The following is a 718-nucleotide window of genomic DNA, read 5'->3' as shown; positions in this document are numbered from 1 at the left end:
TCCGCAGCTTGAACTGGGAATCTTAGCAAAGGGAGTGGGATAGAACAAAGAACATTACAGCACAGGAACAGGCCCTTCGGCCCTCCGAGCCTGTACTGATCCAGATCCTCAATCTAAACTTGTCGCCTATTTTCTAAGGGTCTGTATCCCCCTGTCCAGATACATCTTAAATGATGCTATCATGCCCACCTCTATCACCTCCGCTGGCAATGTGTTTCAGGCACCCACCATCCTCTGCGCAAAACTCTTTCCCTGTATATCTCCCCTAAACTTTCCCCCCTCATACTGAACTCATGACCCCCAGTAATTGAGTCCCCCACTCTGGGAGAAAGCTTCTTGCTATCCACCCTGTCTATACCCCTCATGATTTTGTAGGTCTCAAACAGGTCCCCCCTTAACCTCTGTCTTTCCAATGAAAATAATCCTAACCTACTCATCCTGTCTTCATAGCTAGTGCCCTCCATACCAGGCAGAATCCTGGTGAACCTCCTCTGCACCCTCTCCAAAGCATCCACATCCTTTTGGTAATGTGGCAACCAGAACGGTATCACCACAAACTGCCCCAAGTTCCCAAATCTTCATCTCATGATTTGAAAACCTCGAATAGGTCACCCCTCACGCTCTGACCCTCTGCGGCCATTCAGCCCATCGAGTTGACTCCACCACTCAATGTTAGTAAGTTTGCAGATGACACCAAAATTGGAGGTGTAGTGGACAG

Source organism: Chiloscyllium plagiosum, unplaced genomic scaffold (assembly GCF_004010195.1).
Source record: "Chiloscyllium plagiosum isolate BGI_BamShark_2017 unplaced genomic scaffold, ASM401019v2 scaf_8790, whole genome shotgun sequence".
Taxonomy (NCBI): Eukaryota; Metazoa; Chordata; class Chondrichthyes; order Orectolobiformes; family Hemiscylliidae; genus Chiloscyllium; species Chiloscyllium plagiosum.
This window is presented reverse-complemented; position numbering follows the sequence as displayed.